Below are 18987 nucleotides of genomic sequence, written 5' to 3'. Positions count from 1 at the left end.
TTTTTTTTTTTTTTTTTTTTTTTTTTTTTTTTTAAAGAGGTAGGGTTTTGTTTTTTTAAAGTCTGTACTTCTGCTCTTTAACCAACAGCAACTTTCCCCACTTAAGAAAAAGAAAGACACCTTAGATTTGTTCCCCCTTGTTTTTAAGTTTAGTCCTCATCCTAGCAAACTCACCTCGGGTCCAAAAGGATTATCATATACTGGGTCCTGTGGCTTCTATGCGTTGCTCCTTTGTATTAAGTAATGACAAAAAATACAATGTACTCTGTTTTACAGCAGCTACATGTGGCCATCTGGCGCCTGGTAATACACGACCCTCAGTTGGGCAGAGTTTAGATGTCCCTGGGATAAAGGTTCACAGACATGAAACCCAGTTGTGTGAAGCTAGAATAGGGTGTGGTAGATGTATTAGTGCTCCACACTCATGTGGTACCTTTCCACCCAGACTCACTGCAGAGATCAAGGACTATTGGACCTCTAGCCCAGGTCCTGAACGAAAGGAAGCGATTGCCAAAGATGTGTAAACTGACGGAAACTCCCTTATCTGCAGCTTCACAAACAACCTCTAAAACAGAGTTAGGAAAGAGTTCAAAAAGTCACAGCACAGGAGCAAACCAGCTGCCAGAGTTGCTCTCAGTTGCTAGAACACAGTAGGGATTTAAATACCGTTTAAAAAGTTAACCGTTTAAACTAAATATTTTTAATCGTTTAAACGGTTAACTGTTAAGCAGCTGGGGCCACTCCGACCGGGCGGTGCTGCTCCGACCATGTGCCGCAGCTGGGCCCGCTCTGGCTAGGTGGCGCTGCTCTGACTGGTGCGGGGCCACTGGGCCGGCGCCCAGCACGGGGCCAGTGGGCGCCCAGCACGGGGCCCAGGGGTTAACAGTTAAGCCGGTTAACCGGTAAGACTATGCTTACCGGTTAACATTTTACATCCCTAGAACACAGCCAATTTCTAGCAGGATGGAGAAGATCCCAGATGGGAGTAAATTGGCCTCTCTGCTAGGACTGCCAATTGTGGTTGTGCGGAATTTCAATCAGATGCAGGCTTACTCCCAGAAAGTTTCTAGAACTGGGAATCAACACCTTAATTCAGAAATCAAGATTTGCTCTAGCCTGACAAAACACTGCCAGGAAAACCTTTATGAAACTCCAACAGGCAGCCGCTGACTTGGCCCCTCCATAAACAGCTTCCCAGGGCCAAGGTCACTGATCAAAACACTGGTTCCCTCGTATTCCTACAGGAAGAGGGGCTCAGCCAAGCCAGTTATCTGAGGAACCAGACCCTTCCTGCTACATCAGCATGCAGCTCCTCCACAAGTGCCAGGTCAAACACACAGAATATATTGCTATCCCCAGACTCTCACTGAAATACCGTCGGAAGGACACATCACCATTCAAGCGCAGCTACTCACAGGGAGCAATGAGCACCAGCCCAGCATCACACCCTCGAGGCGTAGGAGACTCCCAGGATTCCAAAGTGCCAGTTCTGGCAGCCAGAAATGTCCATTCCATGGCACACAAGACCAGGACATACGCCGGAGCCTGTTCGCCGCCACACATTAAGATTGTCCCCAAAGAAATAGGCCGTTCTAAGCTGTTTCCAAGAATCACAGAAGCATCTATTTACAGGATCATAAATATCACCGAAAGACCATTCCCGAGTGCAAGGATTGTAAGTGGAACTGAGGACACTTTCCTGCCAGAGGACTAGATACAAGCTAAATAAAAGAAGGTGGAAGGGATGTTAGCAGCTACAGGAAAAGCACTGAAATAGGAAATTTTGCATGTCAAACACAGGGCTGCAAGATGCTTGAGATCTCAGCATGCTCCCCCCATTCCAAGCTGTTCTCTCCACCCCAAATATTGGCATCAGCCTGAGCTAATTGGTGTCTGCCCTCATAGCTGCTGCAAGAGAAAAGGGATCCCACTATCCTGCCTTCTAAGATGGGGAGCCAAACTCTTCCGTCCCCTTACTCTCCTTTCCTAGCAAGCTTTATTGCCTGGACCTCTGTTCTTTAGTGTGGGCAATTCCCTCCCACATCTGCCTGAAAAACATAGACAAGGCATGGAGCAGAGCACCACAGTAGCACTAGCTAGATGTGTACCAGGCAGCTTGGAGAATGGGGCTGGTGCTCTACTCCCCACAGTGCCGAAGACCAGAAAAAAACTCGGAGGACAGCTCCAACCTGCAAGCTCCAGCTGTGGAGAAGCAGCATACAGCCACCGCTGGGCAGCGCTCCAATTGCCCACTCACCAGCACATCTTGCCAATGGGTAGTGGGCGAGTACATTTTTTGAGCCCTGGGTGGACTCTATTTGGTTACAAAACCCAAGTAACAGAAATACTGACATAACAATAGGAATATATTGCAGGCATCCATATCAGAACAATAATCTCTTAACAAAGCTGCAACATCGGCTGGGTCAATAGTAACAGTGGATCATTTTCACTATCCCAATATTAACTAGTTAATGGCACATCTGGAACAGTTTGAAGAAGCAACTTGATGCCATATACAACTGCAGGTTAGAGCAGTTTGAGCACCTTCATGGAAGGAAAGGATGCTACATCTGAATTCCCCCATGAAGAAAGTGCAGGAGCTCTACAGTCATCATGGCACAGCTAGGTTAGACTTCACTGTTACCCCTAAGGGACTTGTCCTCTGCTGTGATCAACTTTAAGGGTCTGACCATCCATGGTGCCAATCACCCTTAGATCCCATTGATGCCACTGCAGGCAAGGGTTGACTATCAATCTATGAATTGTAAGGTCTTCAGGGCTGGGACTGTCTTTTCATTCGTGTTTATACAGACCAGGACCCCATTGTGCTGGGCGCTATGATTAGCGCTCCTAAGTGCTATAGTAATACAATCAAATAAGAATGGCTGCAAGCACATGCAAAGAAAGAGGCAAAAAACCTTACACCACACAGCCCCCCAAGTGAATTATCTGTCTTCTTCTTTCAGAGAAAAGAACGCCCGAAGGACGCTGAGCAAAAAAAAAAAAAAAAAAAAAAAAGGAAAAAGGGAAGAGTAAGTCACAGGGCTATGCAGAGAAGTTACATGAGGTTCAGGGGGAAATAGAATGTTTTAAACAGTTCAAGTACTGTCCAAACAACATAAACAGATTTGAATATAAACTGCTAGGCAGGATGGCAGTTATAAATGTAGAAGACACACACAAAGACAATTACAGTATATGAAGGACAGAAATACGAAGATAAATCACAAATCCATTCAATACATTAGAAGCACAAATGCTGCCATGAAGACTGAGGAGCCCCTCCAGACCACCAAGGGGAGAGAGGCCAGCAACAGAATGAGGAAGCAGAAAAGAAATTAAATTCGTATCAGTCTTTAGCACTGAAAATTATAGGAACATTCCGATTCTGAAGATTCTTTTAAAATAGGAAAACAGAATGCAGGCTTGATACATTTTAATCTTTATGGAAGAAGTTATGGAGCAACCTGAGAAACTCAAGTGCAGTCAATTACTGGCATGGGAAGGCATTCATCCCAGGGGCTCTAAAGTGAATGAGTGTGAAGATACTGAGGACAGAAAAATATATCCTTAGAAACACAACTGCCCCTGCAGATTAAAAAGCCAGTGGTGGTGGGGGCAAGAAAGGTCTGGGGAATCACAGATGGATGAGCATCACTTCGAGAGGTTAGGCGATTAGAACATGAGTAAAGAGAACCTGATAGGTCAAACCAACAAGCCTCACAAACCGCTTGAGGGTTTTAAAAAAAAAGTTAAAGGGATGTTCGCATATAGAATTTGCTTAAACTATTTTTTTCTCTAATTCTAGCTACCAAATAAAGCACCTTCTAAATAGCATGGCTGGGTTGTCTTTTAATTCTTTTTAAAAATACGTAAGGGTTTTTCTGCCTTCCCTGCTGATGTTTACAGAGTGTTTCCAGCAAGAGAGAGTGAGATGACCTGAGAGCAACACCAAATTGTTAGCTTCCTTTATGAGACAAGAAGTGCAAACAATCATCAATATAACAGCAACACTGACCACAAGTTTAACCTACTTTTCAATGACATTTCTCTTAGAACATAAGAATGGCCCTACTGGGTCACACCAAAGGTTCATCTAGCCCAGTATCCTGTCTCCCGACAGTGGCCAGTGCCAGGTGCCCCAGAGAGAATGAACAGAACAGGTAATCATCAAGTGATCCATCCCGTCACTCATTCCCAGCTTCTGGCAAACAGAGGCTAGGGACACCATTCTTATGTTTCCTAGGAGGCCCTGGGACCTCTTCCCCTTCCTGTTCCCTCCCTGTCTATTGCCAGGAGAGCTGGGCCCCCTGTGTACCCCTCTCACTGCACCCTTGACCCCACCCCTAAAGAGGGAGAAGAGGATTGGCCCTAGAAAAGCTGTCCTCTGGTGCCACCTAGGGCCATTAATTACATTGGTCAGTCACAGGTCTGGACCTCCTTCCTGGGATGACCTTCCTCCTTTTCTCCCTCCTCTGTCACATTCCATCTCTCCTCCTTCACCGTCTCCTCTTGCCCCTCTGGTGTCTTCTCCCACGCAGAGTGCGCAGTGAGGATCTGACAAAAGCTGCACCGATTGTCAGTGGGGCTTGGGCACTGGAGTCACTGCCCAAGCCACTGGCTGCATGTGGCACTCTAACTGCCCTGTCTGGACCCTGCTGGCACACTCTAGGTACCTAAAGCACATTGACTTAGTCCAACAGGGGCCACAGGGCAGTGAGACTGCAACACGCAGCCTGTTGCTTGGGCGGTGAATCCAGCAGTGCCCCAACCCATTCAAAATCACCACGGCTTGCCTCCTACCAGACCCTCACTGCACAGTCTGTGCATGTGCCACAGGGGCAGTGGAGATGAATGCCCCCGTAGGTGCAATGCTATTTGCTGTGTTCATCAGACCCGAGTGATGGCGAGTGGTACACGTGTGTGCGCCTGCAAAATTAGATTTTAAGACAGAATTAGTAATTTCGTAATTACAGGTAAAATATCAGGAGGATTACTGAAAATGAGGGAGAGTTGTCATCTCTGCTACAGCAGGTAAAAATAGATTCAGACAAAAGTATATTTTTCGAAGCTGACAGTGTATCTTTAATAAAAACAGAATAATGACCCAGTGGCCATAATTTACTTGGACTAGCAATGTTTTTGACTCAGTTCCTCAAAAGATTATGGAAAACAACAATGGGGTAGGAGGCAAAGTCATTGCATGGATTAAAAATTAGTTACGCGTTAAGGACCAATCTTAGTGATCAGCAGTTTCTCAGCATGATAACAGAGGGTCCCCCAAGGATTAATACAAGGAACAGCATATTATTTAATAATTTGGCACGAGAAGTGGGCAGTGAACTGGTGAAGCCAATGCATGGCACTAAAGTTAGTCTACTCTAGAATCTTTTGTACCTTTTCCCAAGCAATGGTGTAACCATAGAGCTCAAGAGTTTTGCCAATGTGTCATGTAAACACTGTGGTCCAGAGAAAAGCAAGATAAACAGTTGGAGATTTGGGGAGGAGATGCAGAAGGTGAAAGTTAGCAAAATCTAGAGTAGTTTACCCTGTAAAAGGAGAAGAGTTAGAAGGCACCTGACTGAAATTCTCTTACCTTCTCCCACAGCAAGAGAAGAAAGGGGGCATTTGTTCTAAATGCACTGCCTTTTATACCACAAGGGGTCAAGACAATTGCTGTGATCAAAAAATTTTATGACCATGAACACATGTACCTATACAAAATAAGACAATGAAAGGTGTAATCAGATCACAGACTTTAGGGTGCAACCCGATCTTCTGCAAGAGTCGGGCAGGAGCACCCCCTATTGAGAACACCATTGCACAAATGGTCAGACACATGATGGCTTCACCCCTCCCACCTTTCAGTGAAGCATGCAGCATTGGCCAAAGACAGCATAGAGCACTTCATGAACAAACTATCTGATATAATCTTCTGTGGGCTAAAAAGGATTGGGAGATGTGGGCTGGATCAAGGGAGCCTCTCTTTACCCTTGGCGGAACAAAACAAAGCACCTGAAGAAACTGAATGGCAGTACATGTAGAAGCAATAAAAGGCAGTGCTGATTAAGGACTTAATTAAGACACAGGTCACTTGCTAGAGGATTCTCTGCACCTTGAAGTCTTTAAACCACGATTTGAGGACTTCAATAGCTCAGACATAGGTTAGGGGTTTGATACAGGAATGGGTGGGTAAGATTCTGTGGCCTGCGCTATGCAGGAGGTCAGACTACACGATCATAATGGTCCCTTCTGACCTTAAAGTCTATGATTCTATGTGGCATGCCAACTCCTATGAGCCTAGCTAAAATTATTGCCATGCTGAGGAAGTGTATTGAGAAAGATCTGCTACATGGAGCCATGCTCCTGCTCATCACATTGGCTTCCACCTACAAGTGCAGAGCATGGCAAAAGGGAAATCTAACAGTCTCACCCTGTAAAAAAAAAAAAACCATCAACCCTCAATCAATCCCTTAATTTTCAAATAAAGTTTATTCTTTGTTCACTTTGTTTTCCCTCTACAGTTTACCATAGAATTAGATCAGCCTTCCTGCGCTTACCTTCAGCCTCCTCTGCTGGGGTTTGTGCCCCACTCCTACCTGAGAAATATCTCCTGCTGTTCACCCCATTCCGAAGGCTGCCACATCCACAGAATCACAACCTGTGGCCACAGGATAGTGGAGACCAGAAGATGAACCCCAAGGAGGAAATAAGTTTCATAAAGGTAAAAGTAAAGAACACGGAAAAAAAATAACACCTTTAAGTACCAGTCAAAATTGAGAGGTCTGTATTATTGAAATGGAAGCAGCACAAGAAATATAGCCCCTCACGACTACACACACAGGATCCCTTTTTAAATCTCAAACCACGTCCTAAGGAAAAAGGGTTTTCATCCTGAAAGAAATTAAAGTCCCCAATTAGCTTCAGCCTTGGTTGTCCCCCTCTGCTCCCTGGACACAGGATGACAACGATCCTAGATAATATGAAACAGAGTAATTTATATTAATGCACTGAAGTCAGGGAGCCCAGCCAGCAACAGTCAATGCAGCACAAATCCAGACTGACTTCAGTGTCCCAGCTCATCAGACCCCCAATCTCCTGAGCTAGGACCTGGGGAAAAATCAGATCCACACCTTTATTATACCAATACCTAAAAAGCCACATCTTGTAGGCTCACAAACACATTCATGTACCCACAACACCTTAGCATTCCACTACTGTCCAAGACTCCAAAATTAACTTGGTATGATATCTGAATTCAAAGTGTCTACGGGGAAATGCACAGAAATGCTAAGTCTTGGGTCAGTGGGCCGAGCAACCTATGAAGATAACCTCCTTCCCCACTAGCGCAGACTCCCCTGCTCTTCCATCTCTGACTGATCTAAGTTTCACTGCTCAGAGCAGCCGGAAACTAGACCGAATTCAACCTCCCAAAGCCAAAAAAAAAAAAAAAAGCTGTTTCTGCCAAGAGAGCACTGAATATGCTGCATTCCATTTCATTAAAACAATTACTAAAGAGCTAGCCAAGAATTACATAAAGCTTCCTCTCTGCACCACCCCCAGACCCTTCCCTCCATCCCCCACACCCAATCTTGCACACCATGCAGCCTCCCAGCTCCACACACAGCAAGTCCATTCCACATCACACCCTAGTGAGATCATGCCGGAGGAAGCAATGCAAAATACCTCAAGTGTCACTAGCTACTCCACCCCCCATTCCAAAACATATGCAAGATGAAAAGAGACCAAACCTCCAGCACATCTGAATGCCCCAAATGCTCTCCGCAGCCACCAAAATGGTGTACTAAAGTGGCACATACACCTAGTCTACACAGCCCTTTGCTTTTTGGCCAAGATAAAGCTTGGTGGCATTTACTTTACTAACTGATAGGCTCTCTATCGGGCAAGACTACAATTGGCCCTTGCAAGAGGGTGAACTATGATCTAACCAGTCTTTCCTCTCTAACATCTATGATCCCTGCCTCTAAACAAGCTCAAGAAGCAGAGGGTCTTGGAGGTGCCAGATGAAAGCAATCCTTTCCTGAAGTACAGTAGCAACATGCCAGAGTGGCTATGCATAAGAGGAACTGCCTGGAAGAGCCAAACAGCAAACCTCAGATTAAACTCCAACAAAATGGACTGAAAACTACAAGCTTGGGGCTATAGAATCTGTCGGATGATTCATTCCAAACACTACAGCTCCCAGCTTGACTGACAAGTCAGAGCTCCTCATATTTCACAGCAGGAATAAAGGGCAGGCTTCTCCTGGGCCATGCCTCTCACCCACCTAGAGCACTAAGTTGGCCACTGATGAGAGATTTTGTGACGTGAATGAAATGGCATTTCTCCCCCTCCCCCAGGGCTCCAGCTCTCTGCAAGGATCCTATCTAACTGCTGGAGCTGCTCACAGCCAGTCAAAACAGCTCCAGCCCTATATCACACTGCTATCATACTTCGACAGCCCAGGGAGAGCCTCACTGCATAAAACCATGGGGAGAGGGAGGAGGGAAATAGTGGTTCTGAGCTGGGTAACCTTATTTCCAAACAGGTTCATTCCATTGGCTAGTCTTGGGTGCAAGGGACAACTCGCAGGGACAAAACAAGTCACAGGTCACCTGCCAGCAGACAGGATTGGGGAGGGAAAAAACATAACTTGCAATAAAAAGGGAGTGGAGAGAGAGAAGGCCACTAGATCCCACCCACCTCTCACAGCAGCTTTGGGCCCCACAAACCGTAGGACTGACCCCACTTATTCTCAGGCTCATTTGCCTCTTTCTTCATACAGTTTTTGGGATAATACTTCCCTACCCCACAGGAGGCTTTAACAACACGTATTAAGCTGGCCCAACTCAGTGTCACTAGTGGTAAAAGGAACCTACTTCTCAGAGAAAAGCCTTTAGCTTTATTTATAATAACGAAAGAAGGATGGATTTCTTAATCCACTGCAACTCACTTACAGTCCACCTACCCAAAAGCTCATCTATTCTCGCCATTTTTACAGCGTGCTCATGAAAAGCACCGTACCAATTTAGTCCATAGACGACCATAAACACCCCATCACAGCGAGATCAAACCCTCTTCTCATCTTGCTCTCCAGAGATGGAAGAAAAGTGAGATAGTATCAGAGAGCTAGACAAGCAAAGGATTAAATCTGTCTACCAGCTCGATTCTGTGACACAACTATGGGGCTAGATTATTCCTGGAGATCTCACGCTGTTTGATTTACGAGTGAGCCACTTAAAGCCCTAGCTCCCCATATGAAGTGCCACTCTGTAAAGCCGATTCCCCGGTGTGGCATTAACTGACTTGGACTTTCTTATTTCCAAATCAGTTGTTTAGACTGCTATGCAGTTCACCAGGGCTATGGTCAGCGTAGTTCAAGAGATCAAGGTGGCCTCCAACACACCGTCAGCTAGACAAACTCACTAGCTTGCCTAGCAATGCACTTTACACCCAGGATTCACATGACCTACAGGGATATGTAACATGAACTGTGGGAAAAGCAGTATAGCAAATTGGTTTGAAGTCCCCAAACTACCTTAAAAATGTTTAAATAACAATCTACGCCCATTTTGCATGTGGGGAAGGTCCAACACAGACAAGAAACTGCCATATGAGATGAGCAAAATAAACAGTCTCCTTATGTAGCTGGTCATAGGATCTTTTCAGTCCTTAAAGCTTGTCTTCCACAAACAACCAAGTCTCGGGCAAGGAAGGGATACTTCCTGTACCAGACATGAATTACTCCTCGTTTATAGAAAAAAAAACTCCACCCAGAGAGAGAATGTACCAGGCTCCTAATCAGAATGAACCTGGAACCCCTGGGGCTATTTTAGAGCCATCTACTGTGGCTGAAACATCAGAAATGTTTTTAGCCCCAAGTCACTGGCTCCAGTAACAATTCTGCTTTGGTATGTCTTGACCAGGGACGTGACGGTGTTAGCAAAAGTGTTCTAAAACTCTAAAACACAGACAAGCTAGCGGAGATTTGAACATGTGCTATACTAGTCAAGTTGAAGGTTGCCATTATTTAATATGGTGACACCACCACACTTTATTTTTAGAGCATCTTTAATGCAGAGCATCACAAAATCATTCACGGACTCAGGCCACGTCTACACTACCACTTATGTCGCCAAAACTTACGTCACCCCTGAGCGACATAAGTGGTAGTGTTCACAGAGCTAAATCAGTGGCAGAGCTTCTCCCACCAACACAGCTACCGCCACTTGTTGAGGTGGTTTTATGATGTCGACGGGAGAGCGCTCTCCCATCGGCACAAAGCAGCTATATGAGCAATCTTACAGTGGCGCAGCTGCATCGGTACAGCTGTGCCGCTGTAAGCTCCGTAATGTAGACACAGCCTCAGACATATGCTAGACTAAAGAGGAAAATTAGAGAAAGAAACTTATGTGAGGAACTGGGAAGGGGAAAGCTCCAGAAGGATGGGACAGCAAAGCAGAAAACTTTGTGGCCTGTCATAGTAGAGGACACAGAAGAGAGCAAGGGTAGGTGAGTGAGGAGAGTAAGTTAGAAGAAAGGTAGTGAGGATAGAAGTACAAAGAAAAATGTAAAAGATGAGGGTGGGCTCAACATGGATTTGCTAGTAAAGGTGACAGAGGAGGCTGAGGGAGATAGATTATATTTTGACATTTTCAGATGGAATGGGTTTTAGAAATGCAAAGTGTTTCGTAAATGTTAAGTAGACTTCACAGGTGCCCGGCAGGTAGGGAACTGTAATCCCTATTTTACAGATGAGGTAAAACCTGCCCAAGGTCACATAGCAAGTCTATGGAAGAGGCAACAACAAAACCAAGCGTCTGCTGATTTCCTGTCCTGTGCGTTAACCACTAGGCCACACTTGCATCTGAAGAAGTGGTTTTTTACCGACAAAAGCTTATGCCCAAATAAATCCATTAGTCTTTAAGGTGCCACCAGACTCCTTGTTGTTTTTGTGGATACCGACTAACACGGCTACCCCTGATACGAGCTTAGCTATGACAGTCTGTACCCCAAAAATAGAAGTGTTATTCAGGACAGGCTATGGTGAGCAGGGAGCAGATGACAGCCCTGTTCATACATTAGAGGGGCTTCCCACAGCTGACATTCCAGTGTAGAAATGTATAATGCAAACTCTCTAGCATCAAAAGGGAGCAAGCAAAAATAGACACAAAATCAACTCCAGAATACAAGGGAGGGTATGTGGTCTAAGGCCTAGAACAGGGAACTAGGGACCTGATTCTCCTCTCATTCACGTTGTTTTTATGCCAGTGTAACTTCATTGACTTCAACTGAGTTATTCCTGATATTAATCAGTATTAGCGCAGGGGTTCTCAAACTTCATTGCACTGCAATCCTCTTCTGACAACAAAAATTACTACACGACCCCAGGAGGGGGGGGGCCAAAGCCAAAACCCCACTGCCCTGGGCCGGGAGGAGTCAAAGCCAAAGCTCCAGGGCTTCAGCCCCTGGTGGAGGGGCCCGTAACCTGAGCCCTGCCACCCAAGACTGAAGCCCTTGGGCTTGGGCTTTGGCCCCAGGAGGTGGGGCTCAGCCCCCAGCAAGTCTAACGCCAGCCCTGGCGACCCCCATTAAAATGGGGTCGTGACCCACTTTGGGGTTCCGACCCACAGTTTGAAACCCACTGTATTAGCAAAAGGAGAAACAGGCGCGGGGAGTCAACTCGTGTATTTTATTCCTGGTTCTGCCAGAGATTTGTTGTCTGACCTTGGTCAAGTCAGCAACCATCCCTGTACCTCAGTTTCTCCATCTCTGCCTACATGAAGGCAATTTGCACAAGTATAAACCCTTAATGCACCCACACAGCACCTGCATAAAGATAAGTAGCCAGATTAAGCTTCACCAGTGTAAGACCCATTTGTGCTCGGGCAGTGCCTATACCAATGCAAAACTCTAGAGAAAAACTACATCAATTACACTAATGCAAATTTCCTTATATAAGGAATGGGGATAATACTGACCTATCTCAAAGGGAGTGTGAGGTTTATTATATTATTCTTTGTGAAATGCCAAGATACCCAGATAAAGAATTAAACTAGAGTTCATGTTCTCCAGCAATAAAATGGTCTTTTTCCTATGAGTTGTATTTATTGTAAATATAAAAGAGGGATGAGGAAAAGAGGGCCTGGAGAGGTGGAAAGTATTATGATTCCCCAGGAAAACTGAAAAACAGGAATCAATAAGTAGGGAAGGAGAGAGACACAGAAAGCCAGTGGATAATAAGGTGTAAGGGAGGTTACCCATTAGTTTCTCTAACAGCCGGTGGAGACTGGGTCGGAGGATCCATTTCAGCCAAGAGGGCAGCTGGACATTTGGCTATGTTGACCTCTCCCAGTTGGAGACAAAGGGGCTAAAGACAGCACAGAGTCCAGACTTTCAATGGAAATATACCAGCAAGAAAATGAGCCTTTTACTGCATTACACACTGCTCGAGGCAGAGGATTCCCTGTCTGAGTCCCCCAAGACAATAAAGCCCCTGTTTTACCAGGGTCAGTACAGCTAAGAAGCTGAAACAAGTCAGATTCCTACCGTGATGGATACTAAGCTATGTCGACACTAGAGACCTTACGGTACCAATACAGCAGCACCTCTCGTATAACTGCTCTATGCTAATGGGAGAGATCCCTCCCGTCTACACAATAAATCCACCCCCAATAAGCAGCGGTGGCTATGTTGACAGGAGAAGCTCTCCCGTGACGTAGCGCTGTGCACAGTACCACTTATGCCAGCAAAACTTATGTTGCTCAGGGGTGTGTTTTTTCACACCCCTGAGCAACATAAGTTTTGCCGACATAGGTGGTAGCATAGACTTGGCCTCAGTCCTGTTTTGAGTCTTCTTGCCCAGCAGCAGCAAAGTGTCAGGGCTAGTCTACACTGGCAGCGCTTTAACGTGCCTTGTGTGGTCGCGGTGCAGCGCTGGGAGAGAGCTCTCCCAGAGCTCTAAAAAAAACCACCTCCGCAAGGGGCACCGCTCCCAGCACTGTCTACACTGGTGCTTTACAGAGCTGAAACTTCATTGCTCGGGGGGGGGGGGAGGTGTTTTTTCACACCCCTGTGCAAGAAAGTTGCAGCGCTGTAAATTGCCAGTGTAGACAAGCCCTCAGAAACCTGACCCAGCTGAGAGCCAAGAGGCTGAATTATTGCATCAATGTTTCCCACCAAGACCATTTACTGTGTGTAGGCCATAATGAAGCAATTTCACACTAAGCCCAGTACCAAGTCAGCTCTACAAACTGCAAGGCATCTAACCTGAGGGAAGTGAGTCAGTCAGACAGACCCATCACCCACCAAGGGAGAGGAAGAAGATAACATGTCTCTGCACAGCACAGCAATCTTCCCCATAGAGACAACAAACAGATGTAAACATATGCACCCTGTTCCACACTTAAGACTAAATACCGCTTCCATGAAAATCAAAGGCAAAGCTCCCTCTAACTTCAGTGGAGCAGGGATAAACCTTTAAAAAGAGGATGGGAGAGATGTGCCACCACAGAGAAAAACAAAGTTTAAAATAAAAACTGTAGCTCACGTAGCTGAATCTTTTAATCTAGCACTTTACCTTAACCATCAGACAAAATAAGCAACCTGCCACCAGCAAGTGTGTCTAAAATCAGAACACATTTGAACAGCTAAAGGTCTAATGTTTATGCACAGCCAGAATATTGCCATTAATTCATTACTTATTAAACACCAAAAGCATAATCTGTATTTATGAAACCTCTTTTACGAGCTCTGGTGAACAATTCCCAATCATGTTTTAAACGAAGCCACAATTGTTTTAGCTGGATTTTGCAATCAAAATGAAGCAGCACAGTACCAGGAATTTTTAACACCTCAAAAGAGATTATTCTAAAAGCAGAACCATTTTTGTGTAAGTTACCACTGTGCTTTTTTTAAACCAAGCTTAGCGGAGGTTTTGCAGAAGTGTTTCCATGCTTCTGTCATTTCAAAGGAAACAGATGATGAAGATTTAAATAGCCACCTCAGTGCTTGAAACTCAAATATTGCAATTTTGTACTAGTCCATGACGAAGACAGAGAAAGTGACTAAGGGCTCGCCTACACTTACAATGCAGCTGTGGTGCTGCAGCATCACTGTAAGGTGGGCTTCTCCCGTCAACATAGATACTCCATCTCATGAGAGGCAGTAGCTAGTTGACAGGAGAAAGCGCTATGTTGGTGGAGGGCTGTCTACACCAGGAGTTAGTGCCTTGCACAGTTATGTGGATTTTCCACACTCCTGAGCGACGTAGTTATATCAACATAAGTTGCTAGCGTAGACCAAGCCTAAGAACTAACAGAAGTGAAACTGGCCTTTTTTTATTGTCCAAACTGAGTGAAATGCAAAATACACACCATAGTTAGAAGTCAATTAATTTAAAACAGTACCACACGTAAGAAATTTTGTTTAATAAAGAATGATTTTTTAACTTGATAGCAAATTTAATACTTTTAAAGAGGGAAAGACAATCACCACACAGATCACTTCCCTCAGGCCATAAGAAACAGAGGAAGCCACACAATCAAGCTGCATCTGAAATCTACAAAACAAGAAGCAAATTTAAAGCTACCCTCCTCCGGTGGCAGGCCTAACATGGTATCCAAAATAAAACAAGATAAGTCAGATTCCATTCTTCCCATCCCCTCATTGTGGGTCTGGTAGATCTCAATGAGCAGGCCTCAGGGATACCTGTTCGGTCAGGGTAGGTGCTGTAGTACCATTGATGATTCAACATCCTAATTTGTCATCTAAAAACAAATGTGGAGGAGGGATAGCTCAGTGGTTTGAGCATTGGCCTGCTAAACCCAGGGTTGTGAGTTCAATCCTTGAGGGGGCCATTTAGGGATCTGGGGCAAAAATCTGTCTGGGGATTGGTCCTGCTTTGAGCAGGGGGTTGGACTAGATGACCTCCTGAGGTCCCTTCCAACCTTGATAGTCTATGATTAAAAGAGTCAATCAAAACACATGCCTTTGGCAGTTATCATGCTGGGAATCCCCAGACCATCCCTTCCTGCCTTACATCACACTGCATTGTTCTCTGGTATTCTACGGGCAACAGACCCAAAAATAATGCAGACATTTCCCTCTTTTTAAGACAGTAATTTCATTTTCCACACTGGTTTATGACACTTCAGAAAGAGAAACCCAGTCACCAACTTTCCTAATCAACTTCCAAGAACCCGCCTATGATATGCACCGATCTCTTCGAAAGAGCAAGGGACACAGATCTAAATAGATCTCTCACCTGCGCAAACTCCCCTTTTGTCCCCATGTGCTGCTCTAGTGTATAACAGTGCTCACACAAAGAGTGCATTGCACAACAGACTACTCATTCACTGTGATGTACGAGTTTCATCTGTAGAAATTTTAAACAGTTTCTGGCATGGCCTGTGTGTTGGAAGATAAATTTCTCCAACACTGGAGAAAACGCAATAGCAACATTTACCTGCTCTAAACAAACCGCTAAAACAACAAAGATCCATTCACACAGACCTTTCATGATATCCTCCTTTCCTGACCTCCACTCACAAGAAGCATGAAAGAAAGTAGGATTCTTCTGGATCCTCCTCGTCAATGCATAAAAGTCTCTCCACACTATTTTTTTCAATAGGTTCAAAAGTTTCAGCAATATAGTCAAATTCACCCATGATGTAACTTCACTTCAGTAGAGTTACACCAAGCATTAATTGGTCCCACACCGTCCGATACACTATCCTTTCTCCTCTACGTTCCCAAAGACTAACACAATTATAAAGAGCAGGCAGCTTTCATGTTGACAATGATCTGCAACAGGAAAAGTAACTGGGCTTGTAGCAGGTTTGCTTCTTTATGGTGGATACTACCGGTATAGATATGAAAAGCTGTTAAGGGGGAGAGAGGATTTCACTTTTTAACTTTAGCTATTCAGACCTTGTCTATCCTGAAAGACTCTATGGACAAATGGAGAACTGTTACAAACATGACATGGCAGAAGAGCAAAACTTGAGCTGCTGAAAGAGGAATGGATTTTTAATTCACTTTTTTTTTTTAAATGTGTTTTGTGTCTGCTCATGCCAGCATATTTAACTCCTAAAATCTAATGAGCTCTTGAGAGGAAGGACATCTTAAAGATTCAAATGCTTCCATCAATTAAATCAAAGTATGAAAAAATTCCCAATGTTTCACCCAACACCTCCTGCAAAACCGGAGAAGACTCGACTTGAAATTTCAGCTATTTCTAACATAAAAAACAAAAGCAAAACAAAATATTAGCTTTCAGGTCTTCTTTATACATTGTAAAGCACCACAAAAACGGCACAAACCCAATTTTTCAGACTTCTGCAATTCACCTTTAATCTTCCCACTGTCTGAATATATTAGATGGAGAGAAAAAGCCATTATCGATGCAAGCAATAAGCTATCTGGCCAGATGGCAGAGCACTTTGAATTTAAGGAATGTAACAGTTGTAGCTGGCACAGCTCAACTCCTATGGCTTTAGAAGCATGTAGGGAAGGCTCTAAGATGGTCCTACAAACATTATCTGTGTGCTCACCCATGAAGATGCTCTTCAGCAAGCCAATAAACCACCAGGGATACATTAACTAGTAAGAACACACTGAAAACCTGGCACTAGAAGCCAAATGCCACTCAGCCAAAACCACATCACTGAAAGGTGCCTAAGCTGTGGGATATGAGGGGAAAAAAAAACAAGACTGCCTCCTCCTACAATACAACTATCAGTTTGTTGCTATTGGAGGTTCTTCTCCAACATCTAACTAGACCAGGGGTCGGCAACCTTTCAGAAGTGGTGTGCCAAGTGTTCATTTATTCACTCTAATTTAAGGTTTTGTGTGCCAGTAATACATTTTAACGTTTTTAGAAGGACTCTTTCTATAAGTCTATAATATATTACATACAACAATAGTTTAGTTAAGTAAATAATGTTTTTAAAATGTTTAAGAAGCTTCATTTAAAATTAAATTAAAATGCAGAGTCCCCCGGACCGGTGGCCAGGACCCGGGCAGTGTGAGTGCCACTGAAAATCAGCTCGTGTGCCACCTTCGGCACGCGTGCCATAGGTTGCCTACCCCTGAACTAGACTGTTGACCACTTCCACCTGGGAGGGGGCTTGCTCACTAAGAAGGGAACTGCTGCTCCCCATGAATGTTAGGGCTGCAGCATTCCTCCCAAAGGCCAACTGACTGTTTCTCAACAGTTTTATCCCAAGCCAATTTAGACTGTCTTTTCTGAAGGTGTTACTGCCGGCTTGAAGCTAGCACTGTAATTCGAGCTTCTGAGTCCAGTAATAAAACTGTGATTTTCTTGGAGCAGATCTTAAGAGAATGTCTGGTTTCTATTAAAGGTATGATGGAAGTAATGGATTGCAGCCCTACCCCAGTGTTTGATTTAATCAGTTTCATAAGCAGAACTTGGTCACCCTAACATCTCCCAGAACTCTAGGGAATTTTTGGGGATCCATCTTCCTTCCCTGATAGGGGTGGGAGGTAAACAGAGATTCTATGGATCTTTCGCATGAAGCCAGTTGTTTGACATACTCCTCTGCTGAGGAGTTGTGGATGGTTCATAAGGTTGCTCTGCACCTGAGGGAGCAGCAGAGAAAGGACATGGTGCCGGAATGAATTCTGAACACGATTGTATCATGGCTGCAATGTGATTGCAAAGTCTGCCGGTCAGTTTCATCTCAAAGGTTCCTAGGAGATCACTTTACACATGCAAGCCAGGCCTAAAAACAGAAGCCAGACACTATAGCAATGGCAGGGGAAAGAATTACTGCTGATTGAGAGAGCAGTAAAAGGTGCAATTCTCCTAGTCAGGATACAAGCAGAGGACAGGGTGAGTGGTTTAAAATGTGCACAAGGGAAAGGTGGGGAGGTCTATGGCAGATCAATCGAAGACAGGGTGCACGATAATGGAAGAGCACTAGCAGGGTACAGGCCAGTGGTGAGGTAAAAGCTAAGAAAGAGTGGAGTGGGATACACACTGGAGGGGAGGGGAGGTGGAGGCACAGGCAGGTTTACAAACCAATTTGGGGTGTAGGAAAATGGGAGATGGGGGGGCTGCAAGCTCAGGGAGGTGTGTTCGGGGGCGAGGGGCTGAGGAGGATGCAGGCAGAGGCCCATGAGGGGTTGCAGGCTGGGGGGCGATCTGGGGGCACAGGCTTAGGGATAAGCACGTGTAGGAGAGATGAAGGAGGTGCAAGTTGAGGGATGTGGGGGAGGGGTGCAGGCTGAAGGGGGTCTTGGGGATGCAAGATCAGGGGCTACGTAGGAGGGCAGACTTGAGGATGCATTGGGAATGCAGGGGGAATAGGCAGAGGTGGTGCAGGCTTGGGGTTGCGGGCTGAGGGATGGAGTGCGGGAGATGCAGGCTGAGGGAGGTACAAGCAGAGGCAGGTGACAGGGTGGGGTGTGGGCTGAAGGGATTGGGGGGGTGCAGCCTGGAAAGGAAAGGGTGTGGGCTGAGGGGGGCTTGTGGATTGGGCTGTGAGGGATGCAATCAGAGGCGGATGAGAGGTTAGAGGTGTGTTGTGAAGGGACTGGGGGTGCAGGCTGGAAGGGAAGGGGTTCAGGGGTGTGTGGATGTGCAATGGGGGGGTGCAATCTGAGGAAGAGGGGGTGGGGGTATAACCAGGGGGGTGCAGAATGGGGAGGGAGGGCTGATGGGGCTATAGGGAGGGGCTGAACGGAATGCACGCAGAGGCGGGAGAGAGGTTAGGGGTGCGGGCTGGAAGGGCTTGTAGGAGGGGCTGAGGGCTCCATGCTGGAAGGAGAGTGTGGGGATGCAGGCGGGGAGGAGGGAGGGGTTGAGGGGGTTCGGGCAAGAGGAGGAGCTGAGGAGGATGCAGGGAGAGGTCGGGGAAGGGTGCGGGCTAGGGCCAGAAGGGGACTTGGGGGTTCAGGCTGGGGGGGCTGAGAGGGTGCAGGGAGAGGCCGGGGAAGGGGGGGTGCAGGCTGGGGGGGGGT

The 18987-nt window shown here is 45.7% G+C and overlaps 1 protein-coding gene across 1 annotated transcript in view; it reads right to left on the bottom strand.

Annotated features, from left to right (window-relative positions):
- Positions 1-18987, bottom strand: part of PXN (paxillin) — a gene marked incomplete at its 3' end in the record, with an annotated part of 32697 nt that overhangs the window by 13261 nt on the left and 449 nt on the right. The window lies entirely within an intron of this gene.

This window comes from Terrapene carolina, unplaced genomic scaffold, assembly GCF_002925995.2.
Source record: "Terrapene carolina triunguis isolate 2854851 unplaced genomic scaffold, T_m_triunguis-2.0 Scaffold790, whole genome shotgun sequence".
NCBI classification, from domain to species: Eukaryota; Metazoa; Chordata; order Testudines; family Emydidae; genus Terrapene; species Terrapene triunguis.
The sequence above is the reverse complement of the archived record's forward strand: the minus strand, read 5'-3'. Positions and strand labels throughout refer to the sequence as shown.